General features: G+C 36.2%; 1 protein-coding gene across 7 annotated transcripts in view; it reads left to right on the top strand.

Annotated features, from left to right (window-relative positions):
• Positions 1 to 27,835, top strand: part of INPP4B (inositol polyphosphate-4-phosphatase type II B) — a 758,305-nt gene that overhangs the window by 344,096 nt on the left and 386,374 nt on the right. For all 7 annotated transcript variants that reach the window (XM_059922536.1, XM_059922531.1, XM_059922530.1 and 4 more), the window contains one exon: positions 23,151 to 23,216. The gene's annotated coding sequence lies outside the window, so the exon portion shown is untranslated. The remainder of the gene's footprint in view (positions 1 to 23,150; positions 23,217 to 27,835) is intronic.

The raw sequence follows: 27,835 nt of genomic DNA, 5'->3' as shown, positions 1-27,835 counted from the left end.
TTGGGAGTTAAGTAACACATGACTTAAGTTACTCATGGGTCAAAGAAGAATTTCCAGGGAAAATTGGAAAATGCTTTAATTTAAATAGAAATAAAAACACAACACATTAAATTTGTGAGATGCGGCTAGAGCAGTGTTTGGAAACAAATGAACATTTTAAAATGCTTATATTAGAAAAGAAGAAACACTTAAAATCAGTGACCTAAGTTTTCACTTTAAGAAACTAGAAAAGGGAGAAAAAATTAAAACAAGTAAGTTGAAGAAAGAAAATAGTAAGTTGAAGAAAGAAAACAGTAAACATAAGATAGAAAACCAATGAAATGGAAAAAGACAAAGAGTTAAAAGGCTAGAACTTGGTTTTTTCAAAAGATTAATCAAGTTGATAAACCCTTAGCAAGACTGATCAAGAAAAGAGAGTACAAATTACCAATACTGGATTTGAATGAGAGGCTAATAGTATCCTAAAGATACTAAGAGAAATATAAGGGGATATGAAAAATGAACCACTTTAGGCCAGTAAATTCTACAATTTGGTTGAAATGAAGAATTTCATTAAAAATCACAATTTATCAAAACTGACACAAGAAAAAATAAAAGATATGAGCAGTCTTGTATCTGATAAACAAATTACATTTATAATTCAAAACTTTCCCATAGAGAAAACTCCAAGGCAATGCGGCTTCACTGATGAAATCTATCACATATTTAAGGAAGAAGAACTTTCAGTGTTATACAAACTTTCATAAAATATAAGAGGAATGAGCACTTCACAACCCATTTTATGACATCATGATTCCAAACCTAGAGACATTAGAAGAAAGTACATTCCATTATCCCTCTTGAACAGAGATGAAAAATCCTTAACAAAATATTGGCAAAGCAATTCCATTACATATAAAAAGGATAATTTATTATAAGCATTTGGAGTTTATCCCAGGAATGCAGGATTGGTTTAACATTCAAGAATTAATCTTATATTGTACCACATTAGCAGAAGAAAGAAGGAAATTATATGACCAACTCAATGGTTACAGAATAAGCCTTTGAAAAATTCAACACTCATTCATGGTAAAAACTCTGGAGCAAACATCATTCTTACTTAATGGTGAGATTCTGAATGCTTTCCAGCTAAGATCAAGAATAAGCAAAGTGTCTGATTTATTCTCATTGTACTGGAGGTCCTGGTCAGTATGAATAGACAAGAAAAAGACATAAAAGTCATAACAATTCAAAGGAGTAGTTAAAACTGCCTTTATTCACAGAAGATATATGTATGTAGGAAATTTTAACAGGTCTAAAATTCAACTACTAGAAATTATAAGTGAACATGAAAAGGTCATAGGGTGAAAGGCCAATTTTACACAAATCTATTTCTATGCACATAGAGAAACATTTAGAAAATTCATTTTAGATACATTATTTATAGAAGCAACCCCTAAATATAAAATAATCAGGGAGATTTAATAAAATATGTGCAAGTCTTCTACAATAAAAATTATAAAATTTTGCTTAGAGAATTTAAAGAAGATCTTTAATTCATGTTTATGGGTTAAGTATCTCAATTTTATTAAGGTATTAATTCTCCCAAAATTGATCTATAAATTCAACACAATTCCAATCAAAATCCCAGCATATATTGGGGGGGGGGGCGGGTAGAAACTGACAAACTAATCCTAAAATTATATGGAAATGCACAAAACCTAGAATAGACAACGTCTTGAAAAAATAATAAAGTTAGGGAATTTATATTTCCTAATTTAATGCTATTGTAATCCAGACAGTGTGGTACTGGTGTAAAGAAAGACAAATAGGTCAATGGATCAAAATAGAGTGTCCAGAAATAGACCTGCTTGTAATGGTCAGTTGATTTTTGATCTAGACACCAAGGCAATCCTTGAGGAAATTCTTTGCAATAAATGTTGCTGGAACTGGATGAATCTATGTAACAAAATGAACACCAGCTCTTACTGTCACTAATGAGCTATATTCCAAATTGCAAGTGCTAAAATATAAACTATCTAAAAGCCAACAAAATAGACTATTCTCAAGAACTTGTGCAGGAAATGATTTGTAATATATGGCTAAAAAAAAAAAAAGCACAAACCATAAAAAGAAAAACTGATAATTGGAGTTTATAATTATGTAAAACTTCTTTTTGAAAGATACCAATAGGAAAATGAAGTGGCAAGCCAAGGTTAGGAAGAAAATACTCCCGACCGAAAAGTATTCCAACAAAAATGTATTTGACCAAAGATTATATACAGAATTTAAATGTTGCTATTGCACAATAAAAAATAAATAAATAAATAAATAAAAATAAAATAAAAACAGAGCTACCATATGATCCGGCAATCCCACTCTTGGGCATATATCTGGAGAAAAACATGGTTCAAAAGGATACATGCACCCCAATGTTCACTGCAGCACTGTTTATAATAGCCAAGGTATGGAAGCAACCTAAATGCCCATTGACAGAAGAATGGATAAAGAAGATGTGGTATATATATATATACAATGGAATATTACTCAGCCATTAAAATGAATGAAATAATGCCATTTGTAGCAACATGGATAGACCTGGAGATTATCATACTAAGTGAACTAAGTCAGACAGAGAAAGACAAATATCATATGATATTGCTTATATATGGAATCTTTAAAAAATGATACATATGAACTTATTTACAAAGCAGGAACAGACTCACAGTCTTAGAGAATGAATTTATGGTTACTGGGGGGAAGGGGAGGGGGAGGGACAGATTGGGAGTGTGGGATTGACATGTACACACTGCTATATTTAAAATAAAAATGGCTTTGCATGAAGAAAAAAAGATAAAAATGGGAAAAAGATTGGAATAGTCTCAAATGAACATGTAACAAATGAGTGATAGATATATAGAAAATGCTTAAAATTACAGGTCATCAGTAAAATGCAGATTAAAGCCACAATTATCACTACCTGTGGACTGAATGTCTAAGACTAGGAAGACTAAACACCAAATTTTGGTGACAATGTGAAGCAAATGGAATTCTCATGTTTTGCAATATGAAATGGTACAACCACTTTGGAAATTCCACAATCTTAGTAGCTTATGGAAATAAAAGTTTATCTCTTGTTCGTATAAATTTAAATTTGGCCATTCCTGGTAGGTAGAAGTATAGCATCATGATATAGGGATCCAGGATCCTTCCTCTTATAGATCTGCACTTCTTGGTGTCTTCCTCATTCAACTAGTAGAGAAGGATGGAGAACATGGTGGATTGTGGAAGAGGATTTTATAGGTCAGGTGTGGAACATGTGTACAGAACATTTGTCTACACTCCATCAGCCAGATCTCAGTCACATGGCTGCACCCAATTGCACAGATGGCTTGGAAGTATAGTCTAGGTCAGGGGTCCACAACCCCCCCTAGCAACCGGTACTGGTCCATGGCCTGTTAGGAACTGAGCCACACAGCAGGACGTAAGTGGTGGGCGGGTGAGAGAGCGAAGCTTCCTCTGTTTTTACAGCCACTCCCCATCACTCGTGTTACCGCCTGAGGTCCGCCTCCTGTCAGATCAGCGGCTGCATTAGATTCTCATAGAAGCGCGAACCCTACTGTGAACTGCACATGTGAGGGATGTAGGTTGCGCGCTCCTTATGAGAATCTAGTGCCTGATGATCTGAGGTGGAGCTGAGGCGGTGGTGCTAGCGCTGGGGAGCGGCTGCAAATACAGATTATCATTAGCAGAGAGGTTTGACTGCACAGAGACCGTAATAAATCAATTGCCTGCAGACTCATATCAAAACCCTATCAGTGAGTGGCAAGTGAAAACAAGCCCAGGGCTCCCACTGATTCTGCATTATGGTGAGTTGTATAATTATTTCATTATATATTACAATGTAATAATAGAAATAAAGTGCACAATAAACGTAATGCTCTTGAATCATCCTGAAACCATCCCACCCCTCCCCCATCCATGGCAAAATTGTCTTGCATGAAACCGGTCCCTGGTGCCAAAAAGGTTGGGGACCGCTGGTCTAGGTGTGTGCTTAAGAGCAAGGGGAAAAGGGTCTGGTGAATGTCTAGCCAGTGTCAGCCTTACTCACAGTGCTGTGACGGATGTGGGCAGCAATTTGTCTGATAAGGAAAACACTAGTTTGGGAGTTTGTTAGTCCTAGCAGTAAATGCATGTTACCTTGGACAAGAAATTTAAAATGTAGGGGGGTTAAGGGAATGGGATTAGAATCAGACAGATTCATTGAAATGCCAATTTCTTAACCTAGTTTGCCCCCTAATTAACCAGTTCACGCCGTGGATATTATAAAATAGGCAGCCATTGATACACTTACTAGTTCTTACAGACTGAGTTTTTACTTTTGTAAAAGAGAAATCATGATACCTGTTCCTATTCATTCTAGGAATGTCCTGAGGAGCAAATGAGATAGTGTCTCTGAATTATCTGAACTATGTTATGAAAAATGTTATTCTCCTTAGCTGGCAAAGAAGTATTGATCTATATGATGGTCACATAAACTCAGATTTTGGAAAAGAGAGCCCTTTTTGAATGAGTATCATTATTTACTGGTTTCTGTGGCTCAGAGATACAGACTCTCAGTCTAAAAGTTAAATACCTAAGGTTTTCTTGTTTGTTTTTTCTTAATGAGAAAATTTCCACTCCAATGAGATGTTTCTAAAAACATTTAGATGATGGTTGAGATTATGCCTGGTTTCTGATTGCTTTGTTCTCTTCTCTCAGTTTTCTGGTAGAAGATCAAATTCTCCTCTATCAAAGTAACTTTATATCTCCCTTAGCATCATGTTAAAAAAAAAAATGTATCTATGCATGCCTTCTCTGAAAGCTATTTACATTCCCCAGAAAAGAGAAAGCTAATCTCCCAAAAGCCCACACAGAACAAGGATTCTCTGATGAGTGGTGACGTATCTCTGCTTTAGTCCCCAAATGACAAGTTAACACTCTAATTTTAGTCCCCCTCTTGACTGCATAGATATTTTAAACATAGACATCATTATTAATCAAAAACTAAATATAAGACCCCTAACTGTAATTGTTTTCATAGTATCTGAACAAAGAGACTTTTTTTCTGAGGAATTCCTTAGTGTACAGATATTTTCTTTCAGAAAATTAGATGTCAACTATTGTTTAAATTGCTTTTTTCAAAATATTCTGGAACTTAATTGATTATACACTCAGGCCCTTCTAATTCTAGTGTTTGGATGCTTTAAGGTATGGTTACTGCAAGCTGTGGCTTTAAAACCTAAAGATAGGCTGTATCCGAGGTTTCCTTTAATAACTGCCTATTTCTAAGTTTTTCATAAATTTGACAAATTCTTATCAGATATATGTATATTTCCAGATATATGTATATTGGCGTTATTAAAATACTGATAACTTTATTTCCTCAAAGCATATTCGTGTGTCCAAATACTTTGAAATTTGTTGAACAAATCTATATTAAATTTGTAAGTTATATTGATTTTTAAGATGCTTGTTTTTATCACTGTCACTTAGTGTCTCCATCACTAAGATTCATGTTCTCAAGCAGTGGTCTAAAGATTTCCAGACCCCATTCCAACCCTTTCTAATTAATTTTGAGCCCTGGATTCTATGGATAGGTCATCTTTTCAGTGTCACATTTTCCTTAAATATCCAAGTAGTAATACTCCTTGAGTCCTCATTCTATACAATGGCAAGAAATCTAGGTTTCTCCCTAAGAATTTCTGAGAATCTCTAGCGAGTGTTCTTGAATTCCACAAATCTGTTCTGGGTGCTCTTTATCTCTTTAGACCATCCCACTGCGTTTAATCCTATAGTTGCATTAATCCTGTCTTAGCTCCTTGCTTTCCAGTTTGATCAAAACATACACACAGGCTCTACAGTAGTTCATAAAGCATAGGATTTCAAGTTTACACCTTTGACTAAGATCTAGGGAAACTGTGATGCAAAAATGGAAACTTAAGACTGAATATCAGGTATCACTGCTTCTTAAGTCCATTAATACTATCCACTCACAGAGAATTCTTATTCGCCTTTGCTCTGTGAACCCAAAGAATGCCACAAGGAGGAGGTATTTTGGGAAAGTGGTAAACAAACAAACAAAAACTGGCTCAAAAAACTCTATCCTGAGTCTATTATGTTTTCTAGAGTGCTTTGAACACAATAACACTCACAAGTGGAGGCTGGTTTTGCTGCCTGAGCACCATGATTACATACTTTGAATTGTTTAGCTAACTCTATTGTCAGATCCTTGACGTTGACCTGTGAAATGGAAGCAAACACATAGCATGAGTTCAGTGATTATTATTGGTTCCTACTGTATGACCATGATTAGTTTTGTATTCCTGGAGATTATTACACTCCTTCAAACAAGAGTTCTCCTCTTGTAAGACCATTATTTCTGAGGACTGTGGATAAAAGAAGCCAAAAATTAAATTTGCATCATAGTCTCTGCTCATACTGAAGATAATCTTTTATGTCATTAAATGTAATATTGCATTATTTATTTATGGAGCGTGTCGTCTATGTGCTGGTCTTTTTTCCAAATGCTAGAAATAAAATGATTAAAAGATGCACATAGTCTCTTTCCTTATGAAGCTTATGGAGTTTACAATCTAATGGGAATTGTAAGCTCTTCAGTAATGAATTGCACAAATTAAGACACGATGTGTCACAAAGGAGAAGTACTAGATACTATGAAAGCAAATAATGCAGGAATGGACCAGCTCAAGAAGGTCAGCAAAGGCTTTAATCTCTGTACAAAGCACTTTCATATGATTTACTCCTCTGGCTCATGGATGCCTTAATACACACTGATACATACATAGCTTGTATATATGCCTAATTATCATTCAAGTAGTTTCAGAGCAAGGAAAGTCCAGCACAAAGACACATTCTACATTTTACTTTTGAAGCCGTTAAATGTCAGAAATATTGAGTGTTGAAGTTCTGAGGGGGAGAGGGGAGATGGTGAATAAATTATTTTTCTTTTCCCCTAATGTTTTGGAAGGAACTTATTAGTAGACACAGAAATCAGACAAATGGAGCTTTGAGTAACAGTTTTATTACTAATAAAAGCTTGATTAGATGATGTGACATACTTGATGCCAGATGGAGCTTCTGACATTTCACTCTGAAATCAAACTTAGCCACCCAGTCAGACAGAGCTGGACAAATGCAAATAGAGCATGTCTCGCTTGGGGCAGAGCCCACTCTTATAGAGCTTAGCACAAAGTAGGAAGCAGAAAGAATGCACAGTTTCCTCTGATTGAAAACAGAGTGAGAAGCCCAGGTGAGTGAGGGGGGAGGAGAAGGGCAGCAGTGTTACCCTAGTGCAAGTCTGTCCCCAAAAGAGTCCTGAGGAATGGAAGCCATACCATACCACAACCAGGTTCTTTTTGTTCCCTTAATCCATGTGGTTTAACAGTCAACCCTATGGTGCGCCAGAGTTAAGTCTGGCCCCTATGGAGGAAGATGTTGTTGGTCCCCAGGAATTCCTGCTCTTCACTTATAAAGTTGAGAATGATACTTCTCCTTTGTGTATCTGGTGGGAAATTTAGTTTTTACTTCTAAAGCTGCATTGCCTAATACAGTAGCCACTAGGCACCTATGGCTTATTTAAGTTCAAATGAACTAAAATCAGATTTAAAAAATTAAGTTTCTCAGTAACACTAGGCACATTTCAAGTGCTCAATAGCCAGATGTAGCTGCTGGATACACTCTAGGACAGAACAGATTAGAACATATTTGCATCATCAAAGAACCATCTATTGCATAACACTCCTCTAGATTGCCCTGAAATGGGGTAGGGTAGTGCATTAGTGAACTCCAGGACTTTGCTTTACCCTAAGACAAAAATATACTCACTTTGTTTTGACGATTTTATTTTTTTGATGTACTGTTACTGTACAATATTATATGTTACAGCTGTACAGTATAATGATTCACAATTTTTAAAGGTTTTACTCCAATTATACTTATTATAAAACATTGGCTATATTCCCTGTGTTGTACAAAGATCCCTGTAGCTTATCCTGTACCCAGTAGCTTGTACATTCTACTCCCCTACCCCTCTGGTGGCCTCTCCCCTTCCCCCTCCCCACTGGTGACCACTAGTTTGTTCTCTATTTCTGTGAGTCTGCTTTTTTTGTTGTTATATTCCCTATTTGCTGTATTTTTTAGATTCCACATATAAGTGATATCATCTAGTATTTGTCTTTCTCTGTCTGACTTATTTCACTAAGCATTATCCCTCTAGTTCCATCCATGTTGTTGCAAGAGACAAGATTTCATTCTTTTTTATGGCTGAGTAATATTCCATTGTGTGTGTGTGTGTGTGTGTGTGTGTGTGTGTGTGTGTGTGTGTGTGTCTGTCTGTGTGTCTGTGTGTGTGTGTGTGTATACCACATCTTCTTTATCCATTCATCTACCAATGAACCTTGGTGTGCTTATATCTTTTTGAATTAGTGTTCTTTTTTTCCCCTTTAGAAAATACCCAGAAGTGGCATTGCTGGATCATATGGTAGTCCCTTCCTTCCTTCCTCCCTGCCTCCCTCCCTTCCTTCCTTCCTTCCTTCCTTTCCTTATTGGAACCTCCAAAATATTTTCTATAGTTTCTGTAGTGCCTGTGTCGATTTACATTGCATCAACATTGCATTAGGTTTACTTTTTCTCCACGTTCTTGCCAACATTTGATATTATTTGTTGTCTTTTTCACCACAGCCATTCTGACCAGTGTGAGGTGATACCTCACTGTGGTTTTGATTTGCATTTCCCTCAAGATTAATGATGTTGAGCACCTTTTCATGTGCCTGTTGGCCATCTGTATGTGTTCACTGGAAAAATGTCTATTCAGGTCCTCTGCCCATTTTTTAATTCAATTGTTTGTTTTTTTGGTGTTGAGTTGTATGAGTTGTTTATATATTTTGGATATTAACCCCTTATCATAAATATCATTCACAAAGGTCTTCTCCCATTCAGTAGGTTTCCTTTTCATTTTGTCGATAGTTTCCTTCACTGTGCAAAAGATTTTTAGTTTGGTGTAGTCCCATTTGTTTGTTTTTGGTTTTGTTTCCCTTGCCTGAGGAGACATATCCAAAAAATATTGCTAAGATCAGTGTTAAAGAGCATACTTCCTATGTTTTCTTCTAGGGGTTTTATGGTTTCAGGTCTTACATTTAAGTCTTTAATCCATTTTGAGTTTATTTTTGTATATGGTGTAAGAAAATGGCCTAGTTTCATTCTTTTTCATGTAGCTGTACAGTTTTCCCAAAACCATTTGTTGAAGAGACTGTCTTTTCCCCATTGTATATTCTTGCCTCCATTTTCATAGATTAGCTATCATATAAGTGTGGGTTTATTTCTGGACTATTCTGTTCCATTGATCTATGTGTGTGTTTTTGTTCCAATACCATGTTGTTTTTATTACTATACTTTTGTTGTATGGTTTGAAATCAGGGAGTGTGATACCTCCAACTTTGTTCTTCTTTCTGAAATTGCTTTGGCTATTTAGGGTTTTTTGTGGTTCTATACAAGTTTTGAGATTATTTGTTCTAATTCTGTGAAAAATGCCATGGGTATTTTGATAAGGATTGCATTGAATCTGTACATTGCTTTGGGTAATACGGGCATTTTAACAATATTAATTCTTCCAATTAATGAGCATTATGTATCTTTCAATTTATCTGTGTCATCTTCAGTTTCTTTTTTCAATATCTTATAGTTTTCAGATCTGCTTCTTACATTGGACCCTTTTGTTCTCTACTTCATGTAGCACAGGTAGGGTTTGCTGCATCTGAGTATCTTCTTTCTTTTTGATTTCGGTCCATGCATTTGTTTTTCTCTCATATTCCTCTGAATTTTTTAATAGAGGAGCTTCTGTTGTGAGAGCTATAAAGCCATCCATTTCTAGATGTACCAAAAACATCTAATATTCACACAAATTTTATTTATCTTCACCTCCCTGAATGGCATAACATTATTTCAGAAGTATTTTGTCATCTCATTAGACAACATCCAATATAGACCCAGATGAGCTCTAGCATCCTCCTCCTTGTATTTTCTTTAGTATGTCTCCTCTAAATTGTTTCCTCTTTTGGAGTCATAGTTCATTAGGGTCTTGAACTTATCCCTTTAGGACAGTAATGGGCTGGTAAACTGGCTCTCTAAAAAACAAAACTAAACAAAAAGTCCTGAGTTTTAGTATTTGCCCATTTTCCAGATATAGATACTCCCATGACTGATTTCAAGCCACTACTGTGATATTACTAAATGCAGATCTGGGGGAGATGTGGCTCACATGGGCTGGAGCAGCTGCTCCAGCATAGCACTACTTTAGGGAAACACAATACCAGCCTTCCATCTACATTATGGAACCATTGAAACTAACCCAGTAACATTCTGAGTTTTTGACACTGATGTTTGTGTCTTTGCTGCTCAAACATGACCCTGATTTATGACATCTGGGTTTCTGGCTCTAGAAAGATAGAACCATGGGGATTTTCAAGGTGTGATTTGCCTATTGCTCATATTATGAACTCTTCAAGAGCATGTATCTCAATAGCTTTCTAGATCCCATCTCCCTTAGGAGAAGTCATTCTGGTCTGTTTTTAGTTCTTGACTCTCTTCTTTTGGCCTCAGTATTTTGGGTCTCAATCAGTCCTTCCAATATGGAAACAACTAAAGTAAGAATGATAATGAGATAGTAATTTTAGGCACTGGCTTTGAATATAATAAATCCTCAAAAATGTTAACTGCTATGGTAAGATTTTTGTTTAATTATTTTATCCTGCACTTCTAATCTACCATTTTAGGGGACAATATGTGGTATCTCCTAACGTCCATCCTTTTAAAGAAACCAGCCTATCAGATTTAGTCTGTTTTTTTTTTTTTTTTAAGACCCTAAGTCCTAAGTTGTCTTTGACAGACCGTAATCATGGGTTCACTGAGTCTCTAGCTGGCTCCTTGCCTTTGATATATTGAAAACAAGTGTTTTTATTTGCTTTGACATTCCTTGAAAGGTAATCTTGAAAGTTGTTTTTGGGGGATAGACATTTTATTCCTAGACAATACTCCATCTGTCGGCTATTTTGAGGGCCTCCCTGTCATCCTCACTCTTTGCGTGTCTGTCCACATTTTGAAAGATGATCTTTAATAGGGACAGTTTATGGCATTTGACTGGTAGTATTTACCGCATGTGCGCAAAGCTACTTGAAAGAGCAAAATTTCAAAGCTGTGTTATCTCCAAATTGATAGAGTTGGTTGAACTTTAAACAAATAAAAATATGTACCTTTTCCCTTACAATAGTATCATTGTTTCCCTTTATTATGCATGCCTATGGTTTTGAACCACAGCATGCATTTTTTCCTGGGCTTATAGTAAGGGATTTGGTACGCAGTCACGGGGATTCTTGTAGGCTATTGACTTTCTCTATTTTAATTTAAAATGATTTCTCAACTAATACCGACATATTGCCACCATATGTCTTTTTCTCTAATATTTAACTGTTTCTTTTGTTTCCTCACTCTCATGAGGGTACTAAAGGTAATGTTATTGTGATGATTATTACTTTGGGGCTCACTCAGCCATCTTTTTTACTACTTCCTACACACTAGGCCACACAAAATAGAATAAATGCTCCTTTCTTGAAAAGTTTTAACTACTTTTTCTAAGAAATAGATCCCAATCCTCTCTAAACTTTCCAGTGCTAAATCATAGGCCTATCTGTTGATGTTTGGGTAGTTAAAATCGATTACCTCATTGTGTTTTTGTCTGAAATTTGATTTAACAGTTTTACCATAGATTTAACAGAATCAGTCATCTATTTTTCTGAAAGCTGATGAAATCAAATCATCTGGTAGCTTTTTCAAAATGCAAAATACCCCAATTATATTGACTGAGACTCTTGAATCCCCAAGTAATTCTGGTATGCAACATGCTTAAATACCACTTGTTTAATGTGTAAATCTGTTGACTTTTTCAGTCATTCACTCAATAACAGTTTAATTTCTTACATATAAGGAGATATGACAGTGTAAAGAGTCAAAAAAAAGTAGATTCAGCCATAAAAAGAATGAAATAATGCCATTTGCAGCAACATGGATGGACCTATATACATCATCATACTAAGTGAAGTAAGTCAGACAGAGAAAGATAAATATATAATATCGCTTATATGTAGAATCTAAAAAAAATTAAAAAGATACAAATTAAGTTATTTCCAAGACAGAAAGAGACTCACAGACATTGAAAACAAACAAATTTATGGTTACCGAAGGGGAAAGGGGGGCGGGGGGGGGGAGGGATAAATTAGGAGGTTGGGATTAACATACACACACTACTTACATAAAATAGATAACCAACAAGGATCTACTGTATAGCACAGGGAACTCTACTCAATATTTTACAATAACCTACAAGGGAAGAGAATCTGAAGAAATATATGTATATGTACTTTTTAGAGAAAAAAATAAAAACTTTATCAGACTTTGTTACACTTATTTTACAGTTTAGTATTGCTTTTACTTTAAATGACGTAAGGTGGGGGACGAGAACAGTAATGTTTTTGAAGTTCAGGACCTTTAAGGGTCTTAATCTGGCTGACCCTGCTTTAAGGAAAATGGGGTGATAGCTTTACACTGACAAAGTAAGGGACTGTACCTCCCCTATCTGCCCCCCAAATCCCTGGCAACTTTATCTCTGTACCATGGTATAAAGTACTAGTCTAAAAGATGGCGGTTCAGTTATGTGTGTGTGTGTGTGTGTGTGTGTGTGTGTGTGTGTGTGTGTGTGTATGTATATATATATATATATATATATATATATATATATATATATGTATGTATATATATATAACTGAATTGCTGTGCTGTGCTCCTGAAACTAACACTATATTATAAATCAATTTTACTTCAATTAAAATAAATAAATAAAATAAAACATTTACAGCTAAAAAAAAGTAGATTCATATAACAACATGCAAATAAACAACCACATAATAAGCTGCCATTACATAAATAATATGGGAATTCCAAGGGAGGGATAACATTTTTCCTGGCATGTATATGGCATACATAGGAGCAGGCTTTTTTGGGTTGGTGAAGTCCCAGTGGGTAGCAACCTGATGAAAGCTGCCTTCAGACAGGAAATTTGCAGAGGCCACAGAACAAAAGCCACTGTGGAAATGGCTGAGACAAAAACTCATGTAGAGAACTAGTAAAGAAGAAGACTAGAAAGGGGCTAATCATAAAGTGTTCTGAATAGCAGCCTGAGGAGCACTTTTATTTCATTATACCATTTAATACATCTATTATATGACTATGAAAATAACAATCCTAAAAATTCTCTTTTCTGATATGACTTTTGCCTCGAAGATATTTCTGACACTTCTCATCCAGAACTACATTTCTCCTGGAACCCTGTTGTCTATCCTTTCAGAAGTGCGTGCAGCTTATAATGACCATATTCTGATTATCCTCACCTTCATCTATCTGTGATGCCAATTTTACCAAAGCCCTTAATACCAAATCTTCATCTTATCTCTCAATACTTCATTATTTAGGCTCTGGCTTTGGTACAGACAAATGTATGCAAACTGCCTTGGACTAATTGAGACTCACAAAATCTTTAATTATACTCGACTGTGATGGAGATGGCCAGCTGTCCATCAGAGATCCTGGTTCCCTTGCAAGGTGTAGAATTATAGCTGCTCAGGCCACCTTGCCCTCAGGAGTATTATGTGACAGTCCAGACCTGCTCATAAAGGGCTCTCATGTGATCCCCATTCTCTCTTTTCCCTAGTCTCCCTGCTGGAATTCCATAGTCAGGGTGACTAAGCCACTTGCTTGAAAGATGGTGAGGTCTCCCTTAGCCTGGGTTCCTGAAGGACTTTATAAAACAGAACTCCTTAACTGTCCCCCTCAGCCAAAAATTGGATCAATGAGTCAGTAACTTTTTTTTTAATTGACAGCTAGTTGATTTATAATATTGTGTTAGTTTCAGGTGTATAGCATAGTGATTCAGTATCTTTGCAAATTATATTCCATTTTAGGTTATTACAAGATAACAGGTATGATTCCCTTTGCTATACAGTGTATCCTTGTTGCTTATCTATTTTATATGTAGTAGTTTGTATCTGTTAATCCCATACCCCTAATTTATCCCTCACCCCCCACCCCATTCCCTCTCCCCTTTGGTAACCACAAGTTTGTTTTCTATATCTATGAGTCTGTTTCTGTTTTGTATATACATTCATTTGCATTATTTTTTAGATTCCATATGTAAGTGATATCGTATAGTATTTGTCCTCCTCTGCCTGACTTATTTCACTAAGCACAGTATTCTCTAAGTCCATCCACGTTGCTGCAGAATGGCAGTATTTCATTATTTTTTTAAGGCTGAATAACATGCCATTAGTTACGGCTGAATAATATGGTAATATATATCACATCTTCTTAATCCAGTCATCTGTTGATGGTGTCAAAGAACACAAGAAAAAGCATACCTGATGGTGATCAGATGGGTAACTAATGATGGTGTACTTTTGATTTCAGTCACGCTTAATACTTCTGTTCGTTGGTTAAAAGGAAATCTTAAATACGAATGCAATGACATTGCTCAATAGTTTTATTTTAAATTTACTTAATCAGATAATGACTTAGGGATCTAATTCTTTATTAGAAATCCAGTCATCAAATGTTAAGAATCTAAATTATCCCTCAAGGGATGGAGGAACCTGGATTTTATAAAGTACATAGTATTTATTAGCAGAAGCAGGACTTAGAATCTATTTTGCCAGATTCCTAGTTTTGTACAGTTTTCACTATTTCATTTCAGCTAGCTGCTTCAAGAAAAACAAAGTAGAATGGTTTTCCTTGCCAAAACACTCACATATGAATTTTGTATTGGGTTCCAAATTTCTTTTAAAACAATGGCCCCGTACCACTTTGTTTTCCTCTGATGGGAGTCAAAGAAACGATGAGTTTGTGATCTGAAGAGAAAGAAAAAGAGACAGTCTCTCTGATCTAGCAATTCACATCTCTGCTTTGGAGCAACAGGTTACCCAGGGGAATGATAGACTGATACAGAATCAAAGTATCAAGTGTGTGCAGTAGATATAAAAGTCTTCTGAGTTGGGTTGCTATGCAATGATTCCAAGGCATTGATATTGCATATCTAAGATGGGACCATAAGGAATTCTCAGATGTTGAAGATGCATTCAGGGAAAAAAGAGAAAGTTTCTGGAATAAATACATTTTGACTCAGTATTAAAGAAGAACTTTCTAATAGGCAAAGATATCAAGAGATAGAATGTCTGATTTTCTTCCTGAGAGAGGGAACTACTAAGCTCAGTATCACTGATTGTGATAACTTGGTCAGGGTGGGTGGGGTAGAGGTGATTCAGATGACAGATGGGTGATAGGACTACATGACATTTTCTCCACAGTGATCTTTGCAGTCCCTTTCTAGCTTGAGATTCTGAGATATGCATGTAAAATTTGTCATTTAAGGCTGTTAACTGCCGATGATATGTTAATTGGTCAGATTTTCTTCTTTTTCTTAACCCATCATCTTCCCTTTAATAAGTAATACATGCTTTTTCAAAATATTTGAGGATTCCTACAAAGTTGAAAAAAAGTGAAATTTCACTGTAGTTTTGTCATCTGTATCATCCAGTTTCGTAGCTGCAAACACAGAATAGACGCTAGCTAGCTTAAGAGAAAAGGAATTAATCTGAAAACATTAGGTAGGGCCGACTTTTCTATCAGGGACCCAGTAGGCACAGTGCCAGTGACTTACAGTGCTTTTATGGGCCCATGAAAATGTCTTAATTTCTTTTAAAATCTGAAGGAAAAAGAAGAATTTTTAGGTTGGAAGAATTTTTATTATATGATACTGTATCTATCTTTATACCAACATAGTCATAGACTATGATTATATATACATATACATATATAAAGGGGTATGTGTATGTGTGTGTGTGTGTGTGTGTGTGTGTGTGTGTGTGTGTGTGATGGAGGAAAAGACAGATGAAGGCACAAGTGCACAGGACCCATTGTAGTCTTAAAGAACATCGGCTCGGGCTTAGAGGCTACCCACTCAGGAGCTCTCAGCCCAGTCAAATACACATGAGCACTGACCGCTCCAGGACAAACCCCTGATTCCTGCCCCTGGCACAGGCTCCACTGCCCTCACGTGAGCCTGATGGTAGATCCTCTGCCCCCACTGCCTCTGAAGGCTGGCAGAGATGTCAGCTCCCAGATGGATTCAGTGAGGCATGTGCTTCTAAACCGAAGACCTTCATGTGCCCAAAGTATAGTTGATAACTCTAATTCGAAAAGATACATGAGCTCCGTGTTCCTCATTGCAGCACTGTGTACAGTAGCCAAGACATGGAAGCAACCTAAGTGTCCATCGATAGACAAATGGATAAAGAAGATGTGGTACATATATACAATGGAATATTACTCAGCCATAAAAAAGAATGCATTAAGGCCATTTACAGCAGCATGGATGGATATAGAGATCATCATACTAAGTGAAGTAAGCCAGACAGAGAAAGACAAATATCATATCATATCACTTATGTGTGGAATCTAAAATATGATACAAACGAACTTATTTACAAAACAGAAACAGACTCACAGGCATAGAGAACAGACTTGTGGTTGCCAAGGGGAGGGGAAGTGGGGGAGGGATGGATTGGGGGTTTTGGATTAACAGATACACACTGCTATATATAAAATAGATAAAAAAGGACCTACTGTTATAGCTCAGGAAACTATATTCAATATCTTGTAATAAACTGTAATGTAAAAGAATATGAAAAATATATATAGATAGTACATATTTGAATAACTCTGCTGTACACCAGAAACTAACACAACATTGTAAATTAACTATACTTCAATTAAAAATAAATAAATAAATAAATTGGTTGAAGCCTTGTACAAGGGTATGTCATCAGAAAAGCCTTGGTCACAGGCTTTCACTCTAGCATTCTCACCATGTATCTATCCATTCATGGATAATTTAGACTCTTCACATGTAAGGAAGACTGAGAAGTGGATTTTGGGCATCCGTCGTTGTGATGTGTAAACATGGAATGTGGAAGTTTCCCAAATGTAGGAGAGATGTTCCAAAGGTAGTGAACAGCCAAATCCACCACACGATAATTGCTGCCAATGCATTGAAATATTAGCATCTGGACTTTCTGGTGTGCATATGCTTTATTTTTGTTTAATAGTTCAAATAAAAGCTATGTCTGTGATTACTGAATATGTGTTATGTAATAGGTGCTATTAACACTATTTGAATTATCTAATTTGATTTTAATTAAAAAGAACAGCCTTTTAAATAGGCAATATTGTTACTACTCTTCCATTTTATAAATGAGGAAACTGAGACTTGAAGAGGCTAAGTAAGGTGTTCGTGGAGCTACAGTTAATGAAGGTGGGATTTTATGCTGAGTCATACCTGCTATACTACACCTGTTATATAAGAGATATACAACTTTAAAACCTGCTTTTTACTTTTAATATTTTGGCATAAGCTTTTCTAAACCTGGATTCTAAATTCTTCTTTTTAATAGTGACATAGTATTACACCAAATTAACGTAACACAATATTTTCAAAGAGTCCTCTATATTTGAATATTTAGGCTATTTCTAGATTTGTCCTATTGTGGTAATTCTTTATGTATACGCTTTTTTTTTCTCTATTTGGGTTTACTTCCCTAGATAAAAACTCAGAATTAGAATTACTAGGTCAAAGGGTATGAAAACATATTTTTGAGACACCAGCCACACTTTTATTTATTTTAATGATGAAAAAACAAGCCTGTTAGTTCATCTGTTCAACATTCAGAACGTTTATTGCATGTCTCCTTTGGACTGGGCATGGTACCTGTAATACCATGATGAATATTTGATGGTCTTACCTAAAGGGTATTATGGTTCAGTGGGTGTTAAAATAGAGTGTGTCCGAAATGAGCATCTTGTATGAATTATATATGGTAAGAATGCTTCCTAGATTTTCTGCAACAAGGTAGGAATACTTTTAGAGTTCTTAGGGGTTATAGGAAAGTGGCATTCAAAGTAATTTCAAAATGGCAACAAGGATGAACGTTTTCTCTTCTTTGCCAGTTTGTTAGATGAAATATTATAGGTCGTTGTTTTAATGGTTATTTCCTTGAGTACTAATGAGGCTGAACATTTTTTCCATGTGTTCGTTAATGAGTTGTTTCTTCATTTTGAAGTACCCTTTGGTATTTTGGTATTTAGTACTTATATAAAACAGATTTTGGTGTATTGCATTTGTTGCGAACAATTTCACATCTGCTTTGCTTTTTAACTTGTTTTAAACTTAGGGAAATTTTTTACATAGTCCAATCTACCTGACATTTTCTTTCTAATTTCTTTTAGCACTTATATACTTCAGAAGTAGACTTGCCCTCTCCAAAGAGGCATGTAAATAATCAATTCCACTTTTATTCATTTCTTTATGTTACATTTCATTTGTATTTTATTCCATAATATAGCTGCAATTTATATCTATGTCTAATGGGATCTATTAGATTTTATTCTAAAAAGATAGGCAATTATCTCAACATTATTTATTGAACAGTTTCTTTCTCATTAATTGGTGGTGCTCATTTTGTCATACACTGAATTTAGATTCCCTTTCTATATGAATTCATAAAGTCCTATGCCCATTTGTCTCCATTTCTATCATAATGAAAATAGCTATTTTTTTCCCCATCAATCTTTCTGAGGGCAGGAGTTGTGTTTTCCCTTTAAAAACTAGCATAGTGCTTGGCATATGACAGGCATTATATATATGTTGAATGAATGCATAAAATAGGATGTTTCTGGGATACCTATATTTTCCCACTATTCTGTATGTCAGTTTCTATGCCAGTTCTGCTCTATGTTAAATGTTGTGTCACAACAATATATTTTATCATTAGGTAGAACAAAGCATCTCATTAATATTTATATTCAGAATTTTCTTTATGATCTATACTTTTTTTGTTTTTATAAATTTATTTATTTTATTTATTTTTGTCTGTGTTGGGTCTTTGTTGCTGCGCGCGGGCTTTCTCTAGTTGCGGCGAGCAGGGGCTACTCTGTTGCGGTGCATGGGCTTCTTATTGCGGTGGCTTCTCTTCTTGTGGAACATGGGCTCTAGGTGCATGGGCTTCAGTAGTTGTGGCACGCAGGCTCAGAAGTTGTGGCTTGCGGGCTCTAGAGTGCAAGCTCAGTAGTTGCGGCACACAGCCTTAGTTGCTCCACGGCATGTGGGATATTCCTGGACCAGGGCTCGGACCTGTGTCCCCTGCGTTGGCAGGCGGATTCTTAACCACTGCACCACCAGGGAAGTCCCATGACTCTTTCGTCACATTAACTTTATTTTTTAAATTTTTAAAATTTATTTATTTATTTATTTATTTATTTATTTACTTACTTACTTATGGCTGTGTCGGGTCTTCGTTTCTGTGCGAGGGCTTTCTCCAGTTGCGGAGAGCGGGGGCCACTCTTCATCGCGGTGCGCGGGCCTCTCACTGTCACGGCCTCTCCCGTTGCGGAGCACAGGCCCCAGACGCGCAGGCTCAGTAGTTGTGGCTCACGGGCCCAGTTGCTCCGCGGCATGTGGGATCTTCCCAGACCAGGGCTCGAACCCGTGTGCCCTGCATTGGCAGGCAGGTTCTCAACCACTGCGCCACCAGGGAAGCCCCTGTCACATTAACTTTAGAAAGTTTTAACAGAATCTAAAATTATCCGTACTAGAATTTTGATTGGAATTATGCTAAAAATACAAATTAATTTGGGAAGAAGCAAAGATTATGTTATTCATAAGTACTTTATTGATTTTGTTGTTACTGCTGTAGTGTGTCAGGATTATTGATGCTATTGGGAGCTGCATTTATTTATTTAAAAAATTTTACTTTTTGTTTATTTACTTTTTGTTATTATATAGAAAAATTATTGTTACAAATTTATCTTGCATCCTGAAACTTTTCTTGAACCATTTTATTAATTCTTACAGAAAAATTTTTGTACGTTTTTAGTTGATGTGAAGATCTTCAACACTTGAGAATAATCTCATTGTCAGCTAAATTCTATTTTGTTTTTACAATAAGGGATGGAAATTGAAGAACAAAAGTAAGATTTAAAAAACCTGCTTTTGGAGATAGGATTAAATTTTTACATCTATTTTAGAGATAGATATTATAATAGATTCTGGTAATTATTTACATATATATATATATATATATATATATATATATATATATATATAAAATGGGAAACAGGTTTTAACTGCTGGATCTTTCAGGGGACAAATATTTGAGTTTTTCAGAACTGATGAGGACCTCCTTATACAATTTCCTGACATACATGTTATTATCTCTTCCTGGTCTTTTCTAAACTCCACCCCGCTTAGCTCCTGCCTTTGGCATAATATCCCCAAACCTCTCATGGATGGGGGCTCTTGACCTGGAATCACCAGGCTGTCTGGGATCAACAACAAGGTATCTCAAGCCCAGCTTTCTTTCATGCGGCAACATGGAAAAGGCAAATATCCAGCTCTGACTTTGGCTATGTCCCCATCACACCAGGACTCCTGGGTAGAGGGAAAATGTGAGTTATGAGAGCCCCATTTAAGGTCACAAGAGAATGGATATAGGAAACAAAGAAGCATAAGGTGGAGCCCAATAGAGTCTATTCCATTTTTTAAATATTGCATATTTTATTCCTAATCAATAACGTTCAATTTAGTTGAACATCTAGAAGTTGTCTAAGATAGAATTTTCTATTTTCTAAAGAAAACTTTTGTGTCCTAATTAAGGCAAATATTTTATTTGATCATTTATTGTGAAGGTAATGATAAGTGTTAAATAAGGCTTTTGTTTGCATTAACTCTGTGGGATATTTATTTAAGGCTACCAACACTTTGGTGGGTTTGGGTAAATATTGGTTCTTGCTACATGATGGGAGCTGACAAATAATAACACAATGGGGACAATACAAGTATGAAAGACCCAGGCTCACATAACACCGTTGATCCTTCTGCATCATAAAATTTTATCCTTTAGACTTGCACAGTTATCCAGTTTACATTCCATGTATTACATCATCACTGTGTCATGGGTTGACCTTCCTCTACATGCTTTACTTGTATTTTTGGAAGTTATTTTAAGGGCTTGTTTGGACGCTCTGAGACTACATTGGCCTCTGGATATCCACATTGCAAGATAGACTCATTACTTTTGCAGATGTCATGACACCACAAAATATCAAGAGATGTGCAGTCTGTTTTGGTGATAGGAACAAGACACTCTAATCCACTATGAGTACAACAGAGTCCAATGCTTAGTTTGGGGTGGATTAAAAAAGATAAGATAATGAATTACAGTTTTGTTCAAGTGTTAGAATAAGCCTAATGAATAAAGCTACTTCAGACACCTAATGATGAACTAGACCAAAGTGTTTTTTGCAGAGTCTACCTGAAAAAAGCTTAACATAGCAAACTTATGACTTTTTTACATAACTGGCATATTATTTTTATCTGTTGTGTTTAGAAATCAGTGGATGGTTTACATTTTCTTTAGTAGCAACTGATTAGTCTCATACTTTCTCCTATTATGAAACTATTTTTTCCAACACTTAAAGGCAACTCTGGATCTATCAGACTCAAAAATTATAAATCTTCAGAAAAATTGTGATAAGGTGTTTTTTTCCTCCAAATTAAATAAAACCTGGTGTTTGATTTAAAGCTGACTGTAGTTTTCATCCTCCTGTATTAAAAACCATGTAGATTGGGAAGAAATATATGAGAATGTGAGTGAGAAAATCTTACGTCACATCTGCATTGTTGACATGACTGGAAGAAAGTTTTGAATTAAGTACAGCAGTTAAAGAACAAGTTGAACCCAATAAAAGTTATTGCTCTCTTTTTGACAGATAAAATGAAATCTTGGTAATTGATAGTATATTTACAATTTGAAAATTATCATTCCTGATAATAAAATAGGAAAAAGAACCAAGTGGCACTTTTGGATACATCTGTTGAATGATACATAATAAATATTTTGATAAGCCACATGTCATAGTTGTAAAATGCCCAAACCAGATCACTGGGTTCAAATTTAAATAGTGACACTTAACCTAGCTGTGGAATTCTGAGTTGCCTCACCTTTCTTTGCCAATTCCTCTGTCTATAAATGTGGGTAATAATAGTACCTACCTCATAGGGTGGTTTTGTTGGGGGTCACCAAGGCCACCCTGAGTGTCAACGATTTGCTAGAAGGGTTCCCAAGATTCAGAAAATCTGTTATACTCACAGTCATGGATTCTTACAGTGAAAGGATACAGATTAGAATCAGCAAAGGGAAAGGACACATGAGGCAAAGTCCAGCTGCCACCTTCCAGATGTCCCTTCCCAGTGGAGTCACATGGGGGTGCCCTTAATTCTCTCCACAACAGTGTGTGACGTCATGTGTGGAGCGTGGTCAACCAGAGAAGCTCAACTGAGCTCTGGTCCCTAGAATTTGACTAGGTGTCAGTCACAGAAGCCTGCAGCACCAGATGACTGACCTCAGCTATTCAGACCTCAGCCTCCCCTCCTCCAAGCAAAAACAGGTGTTCACCATGAATGTATCTGATCCACTTGGAACAGCAGAAGCCTCTAACATATACACAAACTCTCTTATCAGTCAGACTGTTCGAAGAGCTCAGAGGTTATCTTCCAGGAACTGGCCTAAGGCCAATTCTGAAGGAGGGCCTTTCTTTGGAATGTGTAGCATTTGAGGAACTTATGCCTGCTGAGCTAACCCTTGCCTGCCTGGTGGTTATGAGGAATAAATGAGTTAATCAATTAACTTAGAATAGTGCCTGGCTCATGTAAGCAAATAAATAATGGTCAGCTAGAGTTCCTTCTTGTGGACCTCTATGAGCTGAACGAAGCAGATTAGTTTGGAATACAAACAAGAAGTCGCTATATTCCGTGGATCTTGTGATCATGACATAAGTCCTCAAGTTTGGGATAATGGGCATTACGAGCAAATTAAATATTTTAGCGAGCAGTGTTTTAAAAACGAGGAGTTCCCAGTGAAACACCAAATCCTCACGTTTTGTCTTTTTGTTCTTTACAGAGCTCTGAAATCAGCAAGGCAGTAATCAAAGAGCAGAACTGTTTGAGGAATCCAACAAGAAAGCAGGTACAAGAGTGGTTCTCAGTAATTAACCCATAATATTCATTTAGATTGATGATTAAGTCAAACTTACAGGCCCTATTATTAAAAATATTTTCCAGAAAAGCCAGCTTGGTGTCTTAGAATGTGTGTGACTGAATATTGCAGATGGCTGACCATATCCTAAAGAGGAACTGATTTCTATGTGTACTTTACATCAATTCTGAAGGTTTCAGTTAGGCCAGGCCTAGGTAGACATGTAAAGGAATGAACTAATTATTATTACTTATTATTAAATCAACACATATTCATTAAAGGCCTGCTATATGGCAAACACTCATCTATGAGGTATTTGGTGATTTTATAGACTTGGACCAAACAGGCATGGTCCATTCCCACCCTCATGGTGCTTACAATCCAGTGAAAGTGACATGAAATAAATAAGCAATATCAATATGTGAATAAAAATTGTGATAAATGCTATGAAGAGAAATTGCAGAGTTCTGTAGGAGAAAATATTGGGAAATAAGGGAGGAATGTACTGTAGATGGACTAGACAGAGGTGTTTCTTTGGAAGTTGATGTTTCAACTAAGAGCTTGAAGTGTAAGGAAAAGAGTCCCAGGCAGATGGAACAGCAGTGAATAAAGAACGTAACTGAAAAAAAAGAATAAAGTGGCTGTAGCAAAGTCACAGAGGTGGAGACAAGGATAAGATGAAGCTGGGTTGAAAATGGGATGAACATGAATATGGTAACCGGCCCAGTCCCATAGGGCCTTAATGGCTCGGGTAAAGTGTCTTCAGACCAGCTCTGCTTGGCCACTTTCTGCCCTTGGCATTTCTGTGCTATGTCATTTGTTGTTCTCTGCTGGTCCCTTGAATATAGAAGCTTTCAAATCTGCCACCCAACCCTACGCTTCTACATCTCCTGCCAAAGTACAGTGTAAAGGGCTTATGACTGTGCAAAGAGGTTCTCAATGTGTCCAAATACTAGTTCCATAATATGTTCTGTATAAAATGGTTTGGGGTCAAGAAGATTTGAAAATTTCTGAATACTGTACCACTCTCAGGAGATTTAAATACACATTAACATGTTACAGTTTCTGGGAAGTTCTGTAGTACAAACAGATGTATATGTGTTTTGTGTGTGTGTGCACCATTATTGAACTTAATATTTAACCAGTATTTCCAGGTTTACATTAGAAAATGTTTCAGAATTTTCTCTCTTAGAAATATGTATTTTAAGGGGTTCCTTATACTCCTGAGGCTGGCCTGCATTTAGGTCACTTGACCTATTTTATGGCTATGCACATTAAATTATGTTTGATAATTTTCTAGAATCTGGATAATTCAAGCCAGAAGAAAAAAAAATTAATAAATAAATGTTTGCTTCAGTGGTTTAGCTTTTTAAGGCAGAAGATTTTTCTTGACCTGAATTATATGGTTAACTGCTTTAAATCCTGATTATACTTTGCATGTGAAAATACTGCCTTAAGTACCAGTAAGGAGCACTGGAGTTAGAGCTTACTAAGTAATTTTCAGTGTTAGTGTTAGTAATATTTGTTTTCTTAAATCAAACAAAGGAAAACCACAAAAAATACTGCCTGCCTCTTAGCTGCTCTGAATCTTATGCTTATTCTTCTTGATTTGTAAAATTCACCTAAGTTTTAAAAGTCTGAAAGTGAGGAAGATGACTTGGGGTAGTGCCTACTTTAGCACCTAAAGAAATGATTTGATTTCATATAAAATGTGGAGATTGTCTATTTGCAGCAATAAAAGTTTCAAGGACTCAGAGCGTGAGAGTTAAACTAAGATTATCCCAGAAGAGAGGTTCTCAGCATCTGTGTTGGAAAGGATGTTGACTTTTTTAGATCAATTCAGTATCTCTCAATTCAGTTAACTATTATTAAAAATAAGAAAAAAATCATGAAAAATTCCCTAGTATTTCATAACTTAGAAAAAAAGCCTTGTTTCATCCCCAGAAAGACAAGAGACATCTGTCCCTTAATTACTACTCCTGCCATTTGCTTTGTACTAGAGATGTGTCTCAAATTTGGAAGCTAATTAGAAATCTTAATTGAAAATGGCTTAAAAAAAAAAAGGAAAAGAAAGTAAAATGATCAACATGAAAACATAAAAGTAGGGAGGAAAATAGAAATGGTAATATTACAGCCAGATTGAATAATCACCTCTCTTAAAATGAGTTGGTGCCTGGGGAACATATTTTGTGGCATGAAATGGAACTTTACTGTTTCCTCTTTCAGGAGGAATTTTCTCAACCAAATGACAAGTCTTTTAATTTCTATAAATTGTAATTTTCAGGGACTAGATTTTGCTCAGTGTAAAAACAATAGTTTTAACGTTTTGAAGCTGAAGTTAAATCCCAGCTCCCTAACTTGTTCCCTGTTTGACCCTGGACAAATTTTCCAACTGTTCTCAATCTCCATTTACCCATCTTTAAAGTGAAATTTTAAAATCCTGTTTTGCAATGTGGTTTCTTTCTTATTTGTCTCTTGACTTATACACTGACTAGATATATTCAGTCCTAGAAAGAAAGGAAAGAAGAGAAAAAGTCAAAAGGAAACAAAGCTAAATTTGAGAATATATATAAATGTCTAGCACAGAATACCAATACCATACATTCAGAAAGTGCTTGTTGCTTCTGTGCCTTGGAGGCAAAGATTGAAAGGCAGATTCATTAATCCTTTTCCTTAAGCTATTTTTCTTTCTGGTGGGTATTTTGGATTCTGTTGTCCAGATTGTAAATCCCACTTAAAGGTATTAGTGACACATATTATTTCTGACTTACAGCACTTTGCATGCTGGTTAGGCATGAGAGTTGCTCAATTCATATTTGTTTAATTTGAGTGAGGCTGTGAACTAACAGGGCAGGAAGTAGGTAACCCAGATTGTCCTATCTTCTGGCTTACAAACACCATGTCTAACATCTGAAGCAGAAGTGGTTATGCCTCCCTGTGAATGATTTCATTCAATGATAGTGTACCCACTTCCTGCTGCTGTTGCGTGCACTCTCCTCCCACCAGACTAGCTCATTTCCTGTTATTTATGCATATTGTACATTTGTGGCTTTAGGTCTTTGCTTGCACTGCCTCCACTTTCAATATTTTCTTCCTTGTTTTCTTTCATTCTCCCTCCCTTCTCCCCCCTCTTCCTTTTATCTATACCCATCTTTTTGATGTACATATCTCTTAAAGTCTGACCAAATATCACCTCCTCCATGAAGCAGTCACAGGTATCTGCTGAGATAATTCTCTTACCTCCTTTGGTTTTTGTTTTGTTTTGTTTGTTTTGTGTTCAAGCACCATTCCTTGTTCCCTGTCTAGAAAGTGACCCTGAACACAGAGCCAATGAGATCCCAGCCACATAGTATGTTAATGGCTCTTCACTTCCATCCTCCACTCCATTTTGTTACCCTTTTACCAAAAATCTCATCAAAGGAGTAGCCCACTGGCAGTGTTTGCTGCTTGCTTGCACACTGGTGTCTGGGTTACTGGTGGTATGAATTTTTGCCATTGAACACCAGGCTGCAGTCACATCAGTTGTCTGAGCCTGGTTGGCTTTCTGAATCTCTCCTTAGTTTTGGCTGCTGTGTACCTTGCAGTCAGGAGCCTGGCTCTGTACCCAGTGGTCGAGGTGCCCTGATTCCCAGGACACCTGCCTGCATCTATTTCCCCATGTCCTTACCTTACTCTGGGTATCCTTCCTTGATTTATGACTTGGATACACATGTGATGCTGAGAATTGCCCCTCCACAGAAGCCCTTTCTACTGCTTCCTTATCCCCCACCCCAAACTCAAGGGTGCCCCTATTTATTGAGGCCCATTCATATCAAACTTAAGTTTATCACTTAAGTCTTGATAATTTGGACTCTTGGCTCCTATAAGTCAATATTTGTTTCCCAGTTTATTCTTCTTACTCCTTTGGAATGGATTTCTTTTTGCTTCCATTTATGTCTCTGCATTCCTCCTGGTTGAATGGTTATTATCAGAGCATTCCAATTGTACCTCTCTAAGGCCATCTTCCACTTGTCTAGCCATGTTAATAGTAAATAGTATTAAAATTGATAATGCTAGTAATATTTATTGACCACATGCTATATTTTCTAATATCTTCTTTTGTTTCACTGTTTTAAAATTCGCACACAGTAAAATTCATACTTTTTGGTGTACAGTTCTAGAATTTTTGACAAATGTAAGCAGTCATATACTCACTCCACAATCAAGATACAGAACAGTTACATCACCTATAATCTTCTCTTTTCTACACCTTTATGGTCAACCTCTCCTGCTCACTTCTAACCATTAGAAACCACTGAACTGTTTTCTGTTTCTATAATTTGCCTTTTCCAGAATGCCGTGTAAATTGAATCATACAGAATGGAGCACTCTGAGTCTGGCTTCCTTCACTTACAATGATGTGCTTAAGATTCACCGAGTTTTGTGGGTGTCAGTGATTTATTCCTTTTTATTGCTGAGTAATATTCCATTGTATGGATTTGCTTTGGTGTGATTATCCATTTATTTTGATTTTGAGTTTTTAGTTTAAAAAAAACATGTTTTTCTGTGATCATGTTTTATTTCTCTTAAGTAAATAATCAGGAGCAAGATTGCTGGGTCATATGGTATGA

This window comes from Balaenoptera ricei, chromosome 5 (genome assembly GCF_028023285.1).
Source record: "Balaenoptera ricei isolate mBalRic1 chromosome 5, mBalRic1.hap2, whole genome shotgun sequence".
Classification (NCBI taxonomy): Eukaryota; Metazoa; Chordata; class Mammalia; order Artiodactyla; family Balaenopteridae; genus Balaenoptera; species Balaenoptera ricei.
This window is presented reverse-complemented; position numbering and strand designations above follow the sequence as displayed.